Source organism: Grammomys surdaster, unplaced genomic scaffold (assembly GCF_004785775.1).
Source record: "Grammomys surdaster isolate TR1022 unplaced genomic scaffold, NIH_TR_1.0 139, whole genome shotgun sequence".
Classification (NCBI taxonomy): Eukaryota; Metazoa; Chordata; class Mammalia; order Rodentia; family Muridae; genus Grammomys; species Grammomys surdaster.
Genome location: NW_021604597.1, coordinates 10,161,536 through 10,177,157, shown reverse-complemented (window position 1 = coordinate 10,177,157; position 15,622 = coordinate 10,161,536). Strand labels below are relative to the sequence as shown.

Below are 15,622 nucleotides of genomic sequence, written 5' to 3'. Positions count from 1 at the left end.
GAGAGAGAGAGAGAGAGAGAGAGAGAGAGAGAGAGAGAGAGAGAGAGAGAGAGAGAGAGAGAGAGAGAGAGAGAGAGAGAGACTCAAGTAGTTTACAGAGGTACCAGTAACAGATCTAAGTTCTCTATCCTCTGCTGGTCCTTGAAACACTGACTTAATGCTGCTTACTGATCCCTTCCTGAAATAATTAATTAATTAACTAGTACCACTTCTCGGTGTTAATTATTAAAAGTACCCAAGAACCCAACAATGGAAACAAAAGTAGAATGACACTAACATTTTCTCAGAGAACAGAGACTGGGAGTTTCTAACTGACAATTAGTAACCACCTTCGCCTGGGGACTTTCTTGGCATTGGTTCCAGCAGCTAGGTGGAATGTTGGCTATGGCAGAAAGTGTTAAGTATAGGTAGGATGGAGGTAAGTACAGGAGGATAAGAGTACAGGGATTGTACTTTGTGGAGCAGCGTGGTAGGGAAGAGCACCAGAGAGGTGATGCTGAGATGGTAGGCAAAAATCCAAAATGCCCTTGGGAAAAGGAAGGAAGGCTCCCTGGAGGAATTTTTACAAGCACCTTGGAAGATGTGTAGAAGTTAATAAGATAAAAGGAGAGTTGCCTAGAGCAGCTAGCTGGCTAGGGAGATAACTCACTTGTAAAGGAGCTGGATCTCAGGCCTGAGAACGTGAGTTCAGATTCCAAACAGCTAGGCAAGGGTCTGTCGCCACAGTGCTGGAATCAGATAGAGAATGACAGATATTCACAGCTCATTAGCCAACACTGAATTCCAGATTTAATGAGAGACACTCAAAAGTATATAAAATTTACTTTTAAAGTAAATTTCAGAAGGCACTTAATCTAGACCCCTGGCTTCCCTGTGCACACATACATAGGCACAAGGGAGTGGCACAAGTGGGCCCTGGGACAGTAGAGGAAGGTGCACAGCACTTGCAAGAAACCTATCTGTTTCAATGCCATGTAGAATCAATAGAGTCATCTCTTCTATCCCTTTCTGTAGAAGGAGATTAATGTGTAGGCAGGAGATGAAGCCAGGAGCTTCAGCATTATTCAGCAAACTATGAACTAGTTTGCAGGACCAGGGCGATAGGGTGGAGTCTGTACTTGCATTCAAGAAAGATCTTTGGCAAATGCTTAGAGGGTTACTGGGAATGTATTCAGGGATGTTGGCAAAGGAAGGGTACATGGGTGTAGACCCACTGGAAAATTGACTCATGCAGGGACGGAGGAAGGGAGGGACCTTGGGAAACTCCCAAGGTCCTAGCTTAGCCTACTGGATTGCTACTAGCCTTTCCATGTTTTCAGTTGCTTCCCATTTTCCACCAAATGGTTAGAGTTAGAGTTCTGACTTCCTGACAATGCAGGCTACCTTTGCACCTGCTGCTATGTGAGTTAGTGTCCTTGCCTCCCTCCTCAGACAGGCCACTGAACTGCCTGGACCTAATCCTGTTTGAAGGATTAATTTAGAGTTGTGCTCAGACCCTTCCCAAGTTAGAGACTTGTTGGCCTTTTTTTTTTCCCATGTGCTAGAAAATTTGCCCTTTGCAATTGAACATAGTAAAAAAACAGGACTTTGAACCTATATGTAGTACAAAAGGGAAATCTATCAACTCTAACACTGCAGGATGAGGAACTGCTAGAAACAAAGAAAAATTGAAACAGACTAAAATTTTCTGCTCCATCAAATAGAACAAAAAGAAATACAAGAAAGGCACCTGAATGTTAGAAACAATAGAATGTTCTAGTAAAGAGCAAATCAAAGGAAAATGTTATTTTACAGAGAAAAAGAAACCTATGACAAGACATCCAAGCCAATCTAAACCTTAGACATGAGCCAAAATAAATTAAGGCCTGAAACAATGTTGCCATTAGTAAGCCTAACCTGTTTTATTCCACTGAAAAGCAAGGCATCCACTCATATGTTAAAAATATTAAAGCATGTTTCTTTCAACTAACAATAGTCATATTTCAAATTGTGGAAACTAGTAAAAAATCGTTATAGTGATAAAAAGCTAATAGCTACTCCATTTAGAATCTACTGGCTCTTCTTCAGTGTCAGGAGAGCACTTAGGTTTCTCTTATACTGTGAGTTGTTGTTAGAGTCTGCAGGCTCATGAATGCACACATCCATAAGCACAAAAGGGAAGCCATTTTCAGAAGGGAAGGGAGATTATAGAAAACAATTTCAGATAAAATAAGACTACATTTGTTAGGTAAAGCAGAAGGTATACACAGCAGCTTCCTGAGATATTTCAGTTCTTTCAAGTCTTAATTTTGTCAATGAGTGCAAGAGGAATACAATCAGGGAACATGATTTTTGCAGATAATATCAGGTTCTTGTTTTCCAATAATATAGATAAAAGAAAGAGTAATATATATATTTTTTTCAGCCAAATGGGAATCTTTAAGACTCGTGTAAGAGTGTTTGCACTGTGAACACTGTGTACTTTGTTCTCTGTACCAGAATGCACAGCTCAGAAAGCTCCCTCTGCTCTTCCTATAACCTCTTTTCTACCTCCTCTTTCCATATATCATCTAAACCCAAGAAAGATAGTTTTAAAAAATGGAAATATAAGATCCCTTTGAAACACCTATAATTAATTTTTATTATACCAGGATGCAATAATAGTTTATAGTAATGTAGTTATATAATATGTAATATCACAATATAATATATATGATAATACTGATTAAATTGATTGCATAATAGTATCAAAACCAGAATCTAGCTTCAGTTCCTATGCTTCCTTATCATACTTAAGTAAAAAATGTCTAAGAGAAGAAGCTTCTAGAATAAAGAGTCAATTTTAAGCCTATGCATTTGTACCTACGTTATATTTCACGCAAGGAAAAGGGTAATATCCGTAGCCTGAATTCAGATTTCTTCACCAGCTGAATTGCTATACTCAACAATGTTGTATGAATCTATTTATGTGTCTGTTTATCTTCAAGGATGATGATATGTTTTACACACAAAGCAAGTTCATTGTCCATAATGTAAATATAAGTAACACATCTTGCATTATATATTATATAACACAATGTGAAACATACTCCATTAATTGTAGAAATTACAAAAAATTAGTTTCATATCTATTTCCAATATTTATAAAATTGAAACATTATAAATATTAATTTAATCATATATTTTATAAGTTACCTAGAAGATAAGTCTGGTGATTAAGTCTTTGGGGATACATCAAGATAAAGATTTTAGAAGCATGGGAATGGGAGTAGTATGGAGTGTTAGAAATAATTGACCTGCTCTCTTAACAGGAAGAGAAACCATTGAAGCGGACCAGGACCCACATCAGTGCTGTTAGACTTAATTCTCATTGTCCTGTACATTTAAGACAATGAAGTCCTGTCATAGGCCTGTTTCCTCTGTTTCTTCTGAGCATCAACTGCTTTAGGTTTCTAAGATTGCTGTTATTTCTCTATTCTACCTTCTTTCCTCTCTTTCATTCTTTGTTTTTCCCCTTTTTTCTTCTTTCCATACAGAAAGCACTTACACACACACACACACACACACACACACACACACGCACACACACACGCAGTGCCTCCATTCATTGCCCAAGTGTTTAATGACCATCAACTTAACCAGCTACTAATTCTAGATTCTGTGTTTGGAGGAGAACACAGAACAATCACTTTCCTCAAGCGATTGTATTCTCTGTGTAGGGGGCGGGTGTGGGGGACAACAAACAAATAAATAATGTATAAAAAGAAAAGCACAGGGATGCTTACAGATGGAGAGGAGTATTTTTAAATAAAACCAAGCAGGTTGAACAGGGATGTGTGTGTGTCCCATGGGATAACCCAGACTGAGCCAGTCATGTCCTGAGTAAAACAAGGATTGCCTAGAAAAAGAACAGTCCCAAGCTCACGGTAGGGCTGGAAATCTGAGGGCAAGGAAACAGAAATGGGATGCCTAACCTCGAAGATTTATAATCAAGCAAGAGGAGACAAGAATCTTAAACGAGTCACTCTGAACATGCAAGGCTAGGACCACAACATTTTGGCTCAGCGAGAAGCATGCTTGTGTTGGCTATAGTGGATGTGGTCGGGGCAGAGGCACGTAGTGCAAGTTTGCTTCTCATAAAGATAACCAGGCTGTTCTCCACCGTCATTTGATATGGTCTAGTCTCAGAACAGAAGGCAGGAAGTGGGCCACTGCTGAGATTAAGTGGTACTGTCAAGAAAGTCGAGCGGACGCAAGCATCAGGTAGTGCAGCAACAGAAAGGACTTTGGTTAAACACCTTTAGCAATATAGTACCCCATGTGTTGTGATTTTTATTCCCTAGAATTGAAGAATATGCATGCAATAGTAACCTCTGAGCTTTGAGGCAATTGGAATATGTGGTATCTCTATGTGTGGCCAGTCTCTTACTTGGGACTAACACAACAAAGAAAATTCAGAGTTACTGGAGAGAGAATATTGGACTCATTTCCAGGTGTGAGCATGTGCATGGAGACCACAAGCTGATATAGGAAATCTTCTTCACCCAATTTCCAAGGTTTTTTTGGAGTCAGGGTCTCTCACTTGAACCCAGAGGTCACTGATAGAACTTGTCAAGCCAACCAGCTTGATCTAGACATCCTGAGTCCCTGGTATCTCAGTACTAGAATTACAGTCACGGTTACTAGGCCCACTGTGCATTTACATGGGCTCTTGGGTTCAGAACTCCAGTTCTCAGGCCTGCTGCTTACAAGATGGGCTGGTTTTGTTTTTTTGTTATGATGTAACCTGACAAAAAGCAGCATAGAGGAAGAAAAGGTTGATTTGGCTTATAATTCTACTTCTAGTCCATTATTTCAGGGATGTTTAGTAAATATAATCGTAAAAAAGGAACTACGAAACAATGAGTAGGGGGAAAACCTTGGAGCATCAAATCCATAGTCAAGAGAAGAAAGGATGAACACATCCTTGTTAGCTCTCAGCTTAGCTCTGTCCTCTCTTATAAGGGCTGGGTCCTTGACTATAGTGCAGTGTTGTCCATAGTGGGCTAGCTTTTTGTGATCTCGATTAGCAATAAAGACAATCCCCCCACAGACATGCCCACAGGCCACCTGGTCAAGACCAGTCCTCACTTAGTCTCTCCGGTGATGCTAGATTATGTCAGGCTGACTAGCTGACAAGTTGAAGCTAACTAGCACACGAAGCAAGCACGAGCTCTGAGTCGGCTCCGCAGCCCAACTTTGTAATACAACCGTAGGGAACAAACGGCATCTCTCATGTTGATCACTGTAATCATCATCTTTCATATAATATCAGGCTGGAGAGTTGATCCTCTGACCAAAGCCTCACAGCTCATGAGAGGTCAAGCCTGCTGTCCTGCAGAATTACACAGGAAATTCCTCAAATCGTTAAGTAACACATGACAGATTTCTAAACTAATATGTCTAAGATAAAATTCTGCCATGGCTGGGGGACTAATTATAGAAACATATGTAATATGGCTTTTAGTAAATAAAACATACAAAGTTAACTGGGATACAAGTAGCAAGCAGTCTAAAGTGGACATTTTATCTGTTTTTGCTTATGCTATGTACTTTATAAGCAATGTTGTGAAATACTTTCTGTTATGCCATACCGTGATGTGCTGTTGCTTAATACAGAATTCCCTGGCAATTCTTTTTAAAGGTGTAGCTTGTTGGTCTTATCACTAAAAATGTTAATGTATATATAATTTAGTTCTCCCATGTACTCTAAACATATATAATACTATTTATTATAGAAAGTCTCTGTTTTCTATGAAAGAGATGGCAACTACCTTATTAATTCTTAAAGATGATACTCTTATAAATATGATAAAAATATCTGGAGATGATTTTTTTTATCTCCAGAATATATTTTATGGGTCTCCACTTATGCTTGACGTTCCTTTCTTTTGAGTTTTTATAATATTCTATATTTCTGACATTGTGTGATCTCTCTCTCTATCTCCCTCTCCATATCTCTCTCTCTCTCTCTCTCTCTCTCTCTCTCTCTCTCTCTCTCTCTCTCTTTCTCCTTCCCTTCTCTCTGTCTTCCTCAAGATGTTCTGTTAGTCTGAAGGTGGGGATAGATTTAGTAAGAATACTGATTGGTAAGAATTCTGATTAGAAAACATGCAACAAATGCAGCAATTCAGTTACGTACAATAGAGCTGACATATTTCTCGTGTAAGCAGGTGGCAAAGAGGACTGGGCTAGGCAAGGCCTTGGTCTTCATGGCCATCTAACAAGTGGCCATTTACAAGTGGTATAATTATCCAACAATTGTTAACAGCTTCATGGCAGAGGGGGAAAATAATCAGAGAAATGTCATAAAGGACCAAGAGACAGATAAGTGATTTGATGAGATGCATACACCTACCACTCAGCACCCAGCAATATGAAGAGAAAATTTGGTTGTCAGGGCAATCATACTGTTCTATGAAAGCCTATTTGTCATGCCTGTTTCCTAGAGGCTTGGCTCCCAAACAGCATTGCCTCAGTGAGTCTCATGGGGCCTTGCAACTTTCTCTCCTAACCTTCTTAAGCCTATAGTAACAAATCTTCACTAGATGAGAGGAGATTATCTCTTTAAACTCATTTGCACCTAGGCAAGAACAGATAGCATTTGCTTACACAAAGGACAGCTTGTTCACCCTGATGAACTGCTAATTGGAATAGTTCTGAGCACCCTGGGGAAGGATACCACCTCCTCTCCTCTGCAAACTCCTCAGCACACTCCTTGTCCTTTCTATTTCCCTCCTGAAATAAAAGGAAGAATAGAAGCTTCTGAATCCTCAGACCTTAGACACTCTGACATGACTTCAAACCTCACAGAGTTACACAGGATGCTGATAGAAAGGAGGTGACTGAAATTAGACCTGTGGCTGTCAACATTTTGAACAATAGACAAAAGCCTAGATTAACAGAAGTGGGCCCAGCATATAGTTATCATAAAGCCCCCTAGCTGGTTCCAGCTTTCAGCTTACTACTGCATGCTAGTATTCAAAAATGGATGTCATTTGGGATCAGAGGCAATCTGTCTACTCAGTTTCTGCTTTGGATGGGTAAAATTTAGTTGGCAGAATAGAACAGTAGTCTCTATAAGAAAATAGGTTTGAGCAAATTGGTGTACAAATGTGTCTAGAAGGTGAGGAGTTACCATAGTTGTGGAGAGCAGCGTTGGTAAAGGAAGAAGACATTTAGCCACACACCTGCTTTGTAGCAGTGCTTCTCAGGCAAACAAAGTAGGTTTACTCCCTTAGGTATGCACTAGCGGTCAGCAGGTTTTAAAGTAGACAACTCATGGAAGACAATCCTACAGGTTTTAAGTGTTTGAGTTATTGTTACTTTGAATTCCTTGCCTTATCTCTGCTACAGAAACATGTCACAAAAATCCTTCAAGAGTGACATCAGAGAGTCAAAGAAAATAAGTGTTCTGGCACTTCCCTTATGTGTACTCAAGTATGAAGTATCCAAATCCAATTTTGTGTATTCTGCAACATTTTATAATATGAAGCAATATGAAGGGAACTCAGTTAACACACTTCCACATGTAAATCATACACATAAATTAACAAGAAGTGCCTCACTTGATTTTCAGTTGATGTTTCTGTTTCCAGTCTTAAAGTACAGTATAATGCTGTGAGTTTGCCCTCAATCCAGATGGACTACCAGCTGTAACTGGATGGGCCTGAACACCCATGCATCCACAAAAGGCACCAGCAGTGCAGAGCAGCAGTAGACAAATCCTCCAGCTTCTGAGTACCACACATCCTTAGATAAGGAAGAACATTCTTTTCCCTTTTCAAACCTTTCAGTTCTTAGCTTCCAGAACACCAGACGATGCCGTGCTTTCATGCTAAACATTATTGCTCTCAAATTTCCTATTTAGGCTATAAGAAGTTGTGGAATGGCTGGCACAATCCCAGCTTCCCGTAGGGTGAACAAGAGTAGACGCTACACAACTTGAAAGGTGCAGTTCAGCAATGGCAATGGTTTTGAAATCATAAGTTTTGACCAGTTACATGTGTTGAGATGTGAATGAAATTCATAAAACTAATGAGTTGGATCAGACACTGATCTCTAAGTATACTCTATGAGAGTATACATTCAACTGTGTGTGTGTATGTGTGTGTCTAAGTAAATATGTGTGTACTCATGCAAGTGCAGGAACTCTCAGAAGTCAAAAGAAGGGGGCAGAGCTCCTTGAATTGGAGTTACAGGTATTTGTGAGCTGCTGTGTGAGTGCTGTGTGTTCTTTAAGCAGTCTCAGTAAGCATTCAATCACTGAGACGCTACTCCTGCCCCTATTATTATTATTGTTATTATTATTAGCATTCTCTTTTACCATCAGATTCAAATGTCTAGACTTACAGACATATGAATCATCAAAGCCTCTCCTTTTCTAAGGGCAGAATTCTATTACTAGTTACATGAAATAGTGACTTTGTTTCTCCTAAGTGGTAAGAAGTCCTTCAAGACAAGGTTATCAGAAATCTGTGCCTGATTATTATTACTACTTCACCCTGGCCCTTGCTATGGTTTTTGGTGTTACTTTCATTCATTTTGTAGAATGAATCTTTTAAAGCAGTGACATTAACAGACAAATACTGCTGTCTTTAATATTTTCAAGGCATGTAAATTGCAAGCTTTTGAAATGATGTTTGAAAAAAACTGAAAATTCAATTGTATTATATTTTGTTTTGCCATAGTTAAAAGTTCCTTTTAAAAAATTGTTTGTCCTTGATGTAGTTACCATTTATCTGTTCCTGGATATAAGCTAATATGTGCTTATTTCAAATAATATATCAAGTGCCTATAATAGAAGTGTATTGAATCTTCAAGGCAACACTGTAAAGATATTTATGCGTGATTATTCTCAGCTAGTCTATAAGTGCCACCCACAAGCTTACTCCCATGTAGAGTGTAACTTCCTTCCACAGCTTCAAACACCCACACTCCAAAAAAAAAAAACAAAAAAAAAAATAAAAACAAAAAAAAAAATAGCTTTTTCTACTTTTTGTGAGATTACCTCTCTTCTGTCAATTAACTGTTGAGGAAGTTAGGGTTTACCTCTCTCTTGAGAATATTGATCAGAGATTTAAGTTCTTTTGTGGAGAGCTTAAAATAGGATCTTAGCCAATTTGCAACTCCTAGAAACTTTTGAAATTAATTTAAGATAAGTAAACTCCCTTTTTTAAAAAAATCCTTTATCTGTGTGGGTTTTTTATTGGGTATTATACGTATTTACCTTTCAATGTTATCTCCTTTCTCATTCTCCCCCAAGATCCTTTATCCCATACCCACTCCTCCTAATTTTTGTGATGGTGTGCTCCAAACATCCTCCCAGTCCCATCTCCCTGCTCTCGAATTCCCACACAGTAGGGAATCCAAATTTTCGGGGACCTTGGCCCTCCACTTTCACTGAAGTCTAACAAGGACACCCTCAATTCCCTATACAGGTGTGTGAGTCCCTCCCTTTGTGTTCTCTGGTTTAGACTTTGGGAGTTCTGGTTGAAACTTTTGATACTCCTTCTAGAAAGGACCAACGAATTCATACTTTGGTCTTCCTTCTTCTATGTGAGTTTTATGTGGTCTGTATGTAGGTTCTTAGACATTGTGAGCTTTTGGTCTAATATCCACTTATCAATGAGTGCATACCAAGTATGTTCTTTTGAGATTGGGTCATCTCACTCAAGATGATATTTTCCAGCTCCATCCATTTGCCTAGGAATTTTGTGAACTGATTGTTCTTAATAGCTGAGTAGTATTCCATTGTATAAATGTACCACATTTTCTGCATCCATTCTTCTGTCGAAGGGCATCTGGGTTCTTTCCAACTTCTGGCTATTATAAATAAGGCTGCTATGAACATGGTGGAGCATGTGTCCCTGTTGTATGGTGAAACTTCTTTTGGGTATATGCCCAGGAGTGGTATAGCTGGGTCCCCAGGTAACACTATGTTCAATTTTCTGAGATATCGCCATACTGCCTTCCATAGTGGTTGTACCAGTTTACAATCCCACCAACAGTGGAGGAGTGTTCCTCTTTCTCCACATCCTCGCCAACATGTGCTGTCACCTGTGTTTTTGATCTTAGCCATTCTGACTGGTGTAAGGTGGAATCTCAGTGTTGTTTTTATTTGCATTTCCCTGATGACTAGTGATCCTGAACACTTCTTTAGGTGCTTCTCAACCATTCGAACTTTCTCAGTTGAGAATTCTTTGTTCAGCTCTGTGCTCCGTTTTTTAATAGGGTTCTTTGATTGTCTAGAGTCTAATTTCTTCAGTTCTTTGTATACCTTGGATATTAGCCCTTTATCAGATGTAGGGTCGGTGAAGATCTTTTCCCAATCTGTTGGTTGCCGCTCTGTCCTATTGACTGTGTCCTTTGCTTTACAGAAGCTTTGCAGCTTTATGAGGTCCCATTTGTCAATTTTTGTTCTTAGAGCACAGGCCATTGGTGTTCTGTTCAGGAACTTTTTCCCTGTGCCTATGTATTCCAGGCTTTTTCCCAGTTTCTCTTCTATTAGTTTCAGTGTGGCTGGTTTTAAGTGGAGGTCCTTAATCCATTTGGAATTGAGCTTTGTACAAGGAGATAAGTATGGATCAATTTGCTTTTTTCTACATGCTGACAACCAGTTGGACCAGCACCATTTGTTGAAAATGCTATCTTTTTTCCATTCGATGGTTTTAGCCCCTTTGTCAAAGATCAAGTGACCATAGGTATGGGGGTTCATTTCTGGGTCTTCTATTCTATTCCACTGATCCTCCTGCCTGTCTCTGTTCCAATACCATGCAGTTTTTATCACTATCGCTTTGTAGTACAGCTTGAAGTCAGGGATGGTGATTCCTCCAGAAGTTCTTTTATTGCTGAGAGTAGTTTTCGCAATCCTGGGTTTTTTGTTATTCCAAATAAATTTTAAGATTGCTCTTTCTATCTCTGAGAAGAATTGAGTGGGAATTTTGATGGGGATTGCATTAAATCTGTAGATGGCTTTTGGCAAAATAGCCATTTTTACTATATTAATCCTTCCAATCCATGAGCATGGGAGATCTTTCCATCTTCTAAGATCTGCTTCGATTTCTTTCTTCAGGGGAATGAAGTTCTTGTCATACAGGTCTTTTACTTGCTTGGTTAGGTTCACACCTAGGTATTTTATATTATCTGTGACTATTTTGAAGGGTGTCATTTCCATAATTTCTTTCTCAGCCAGTTTATCTTTTGAGTAGAGGAAGGCTACTGATTTGCTTGAGTTAATTTTATATCCAGCCACTTTGCTAAAGTTGTTTATCAGGTTTAGGAGTTCTCTGGTGGAAGTTTTGGGGTCACTTAAGTACACTATCATATCATCTGCAAATAGTGAGATTTTGACTTCTTCCTTTCCAATTTGTATCCCTTTGACCTCCTTGTGTTGCCTAATTGCTCTGGCTAGGACTTCCAATACTATATTAAATAAGTAGGGGGAGAGTGGGCAGCCTTGCCTAGTCCCTGATCTTAGTGGGATTGCTTCAAGTTTCTCTCCATTTAGTTTAATGCTGGCTACTGGTTTGCTGTATATTGCTTTTACTATGTTTAGGTATGGATCTTGAATTCCTGACCTTTCCAAGACTTTTATCATGAAGGGGTGTTGAATTTTGTCAAATGCTTTCTCAGCATCTAGTGAGATGATCATGTGGTTTTTTTCTTTGAGTTTGTTTATATAATGGATTACATTGATGGATTTCCGAATATTGAACCAACCCTGCATTCCTGGGATGAAGCCAACTTGATCATGATGGATAATTGTTTTGATGTGTTCTTGGATTCGGTTCGCTAGAATTTTATTGAGTAATTTTGAATCAATGTTCATAAGAGAGATCGGCCTGAAGTTCTCTTTCTTTGTTGGGTCTTTGTGTGGCTTAGGTATGAGTGTAATTGTGGCTTCAAAGAATGAGTTGGGTAATGTACCTTCTGTTTCTATTTTGTGGAATAGTTTAAAAAGAATTGGAATTAGGTCTTCCTTGAAGGTCTGATAGAATTCTGCACTAAAACCGTCTGGTCCCGGGCTTTTCTTTGTAGGGAGACTTTTAATGGCTGCTTCTATTTCTTTTGGGGTTATGGGATTGTTTAGATGGTTTATCTGGTCCTGATTTAACATTGGTAACTGGTATTTGTCTAGGAAATTGTCCATCGTCGACAGCCTAAAACCTTCGACCATCGATGTGACTCGTCTCACATCAGTGTTTTGGGGTTGTGAACTTGTCTAAGACCCCCCATAATTAGACATCCAAATTCAAAATTCACATAGTTGGGATTGATCATAAGATGCCTTCTCTAACTAAACAGAGAAGGGGGAGATGCCAGAAGCCAGGACCCTCGCCCTTACCCTCACCCCCTACCTTTCCCACCTGCACAATGTCCTCTGAAGCTTGGCAACTGCAAGATCCTGCTTAGCAACTGCAGATAGACTCAAAGCAGTGTACCATATCATCTTAAGAATAGCAGGGAGACCATAACTCAAGCAGTGTACCATATCTTCTGAAGAACAGCAGGTAGATCATAATTCAAGGCAGTGTACAGTATAGACCATGACATGTTTCAAGGCACAGGCCAAGAAGATTTTGTACTTTTCCACCATCTGGCCCCTCTTACCCCCTCCCCTTGTGAAACATGCTATAAAAAAGCATTTCATGTTCAAAAATAAATAAATTATTTATAAAAAAAAAACAAAACAAAAAAAAAAACAAAACAAAAAAAAAACCAATAAAACAAACTTCCCTGCATGGCATTCATTCTTTACAATTAAATAAAGTAAAACTTAACTATATGAAAGAGGCTGGACTCACTGCTCATCTCTTTTCATAGACTGCAGTATTCTAAAGATAATTTCAACTAGAAATTTAGTCAGGACACCTTTCTCCCTTGGGAGATCATTTGTAGCCTGTTTGCCCTTGCAAAGTTCTGGTGAATCTGTCTGTTAGAAACTGAAAGTAATTTTAGGGTCACCAAATACTAAGTTCTTCATGAAGGCAATGGAAGGTCCGTTTTGCTAGGTTAGACTTGAGCATGTTTAAATAAAGGGCACCTTGGGCCTGACATCCTACTCATACATGGATAATAACCTAAAGTACTACTTAACAGAAGCACATATGTACTTGTGACATAACCAGAATTGTCCTCACTAAGAAATAAGCAGCCAAAGACATCAGTGTGTTTACTGCTAAACAAACTGTTGACTCGGGCAGAAAAATCTTTGTTGGAGCTTGTAGCAACAGGTGTACACTTATTGAATATAGCACCTGAGCCATTTCCCACAGGTAAGAGTCTTATTGCCTGAGACTTGTTTTTGGCTGCCTCCTGTCCTACTGACTTAGTCTTTGGCTTCCACTCGCAGCAGAACTTAACGATACCCCTCCTCCAACCTGGTGGACCTTGACCTGCCTGTGTATGAAACAACAATTTTGAAAGAACCAGATCAAGAAAGAGTGGATTATTATTTAAGGAAATACTGTTCCTCCAAAGTATCGGTTCTTGCACAATAAAGAGGCATGGGATTCAAATAATCCCTTCAAGTTGCAGTTTTCAGTGAAAGTTATTCACCCTCTACTTCATGAAATTATGACTATAAATGACTTTGTGATCAGATCTTTGGTATATTATGGTTACTATTGTTACTTTAAGGGGAAAGTAATTATGAATTAAAAGAATACAGAACATTTTTCAAACACTACCTATTCAGCTTCACATCTGATCAGAATATGAGGACTCAAACTAAAAAGTGTAAGAAACATGCAGCTATTGATTATAAGATAGTCCAATCATTAAAAAAGGTTATTTGAGGTCTTTTAACAGAACAGTAGGATATTACTTTAAAGACACCCCAAAATTTTCTTCAATGAAAGATAACTGAGAAATACCATTCTTTGATCCTGTGTCACAACATTAATGCTCAGTTCAAACCAGGGTATCAGCCCAAATAGAAAATCATTGCTCCTTATCATCCAATGCACACCTTTTGAAAAATTCAGTATCTTTACATACTTTACAAGAAACAATAGGAGAAAACAAACCAAATTAACCAAGAACATATACCAATTTTAAGAAGACTACAATAGACTGTTGCATAGAAACTACTGCCTGTGGGGTCATAAGGGCCTTATCATATGGGCTTGGTTTGTTTATATATGCTCCAGTAATTTGGTCCAAGATGGAAAATTCAGTCATCTTCTTGTGTCTTTTGAGTAACATGAGTCAAGGGGCTGCTTAGAACTCTGGGAGTAAAAATGTGGTTTATGTGTGGCAGAGAACCTGTTCATGCAAATGCCTGTGCTACAGGAATGATAGACTCACACCAGAAAGACATTACCTATGAAAGGTATTCTTCTCTAACATGATGGGTTGCTAGTGAGGAGGAGTAGCAAAGCAAAACATGGCAGGTGATGAGGCCTCTTGTTTTCCAGGAAGGCCTCCATTATAGAGACTCCTGGAAGATATTAATCAGCCTGAGCTAACTTGTTAGGCCTCCAGCCGTGTGCTCCTCCCACATTCTCTCCCTAGAATCTAGTTCATTTCAACACATGTATACTACTCTTTTTAGTCAACTGATTTATTTTTAAATCGACAAAATTGTATGCATTTATTATGCACAACATGATTTCTTGAAATTACACATTGAAGAATTGTAACATCTAGCTTGTTAACATATGTTTGACTTCCCATAGTTATCATGTATTTGTATGTGGTGAATACATTTAATTCTCTTAGAAATGAAGTACCACCTCCCTCTGGTTAGAATGACTATTACTGAAAATCAAAATATAAGCATTTTTTTTTGTTTTGGTTGTAAAGATAACAGAATCCTTTACACTCCTGTTAAGAATGTGAACTGCCATATTTACAAAACTGAAAATGAAAATTATATATGATCTAGCAAACTCACTATTTCCTATACATGTAAATAAAACAAATCAGTTTTTTGTAGAAACATAACACTGATAACGGTGTTCATTGTTACACAATTAAAATAGTTGTTGTGGAATCAACCTGAGCATTTGACAACAGATACATGAATGAAGAAAGTACATACCATTCTGACTGCAGAAAATCCAATGTTCTCAAACTCTCATGCTCCTGGATTATTCTGCTCTAGCCAGGAACTTGCCTAAGTATCGTCATGTTCTCTCATACGCAGTGTACATATTTATGAGTTTATTCTCCCATACACATGCATTTGGGATCACATACCGTTTTATATTAGGCAAAAATGTCATAATATGGTGAATCATCAGAGCCAGAGAGGTATAGTAAGATGAAATGCATTGATCTGTTAGCTAGTAAGCCCTTCGTGTCTCTGTAGAATCAGTACAACAAAGGTTTATTCCGTTTTATGTTTTCATTTAGTGGAGAGGCAGAAGTGTTTGAAGCTGAGTTTATAATCCTACATTGTGCCTGTCTGTCTGCCTAAAGAAAGCAAAGAGTGTGACTTCCTAGTTCAATCATGGTCAATCTTTTAGCATATACCTTTTGTCCAATACTAGCTAGTAAAATTTTATTGCCAGGTTTTGACTTAAGCCAGGAATAAAAAGATTCATATTTCATGTCATTAACTTTTAAAGACAAAAGTATGAGAGCAAGATTGTGTGTG

At 38.5% G+C, this 15,622-nt stretch overlaps 1 protein-coding gene across 16 annotated transcripts in view; it reads right to left on the bottom strand.

The window, feature by feature from the left end:
- Mbnl1 (muscleblind like splicing regulator 1) overlaps positions 1-15,622 on the bottom strand; it is a 172,996-nt gene that overhangs the window by 146,315 nt on the left and 11,059 nt on the right. Inside the window, exon 2 of one of the 16 annotated variants that reach the window (XM_028763519.1) lies at positions 650-728. The exons of the other annotated variants lie outside the window; for them this stretch is intronic. The gene's annotated coding sequence lies outside the window, so the exon portion shown is untranslated. The remainder of the gene's footprint in view (positions 1-649; positions 729-15,622) is intronic. 16 annotated transcript variants of the gene reach the window in all.